Below are 213 nucleotides of genomic sequence, written 5' to 3' on the forward strand. Positions count from 1 at the left end.
TTTAAAATTACTAATTTTTATTTTTATCATACCCTCTTTTAGTATTATATACTATTTTCTTTAATTTTCTAACTGTTCTCTTAAAAAAAATAAATTAGACAATCTTCAACCCTATACATTTTAATAATATTTATTTATAAATAACTACTTTATAAATTTTATCTTGATTTTGTATTTTTATTGCACATTTTAACAACGTAATTTAAATTTTTT

Source organism: Arachis duranensis, chromosome 10 (assembly GCF_000817695.3).
Source record: "Arachis duranensis cultivar V14167 chromosome 10, aradu.V14167.gnm2.J7QH, whole genome shotgun sequence".
Classification (NCBI taxonomy): Eukaryota; Viridiplantae; Streptophyta; class Magnoliopsida; order Fabales; family Fabaceae; genus Arachis; species Arachis duranensis.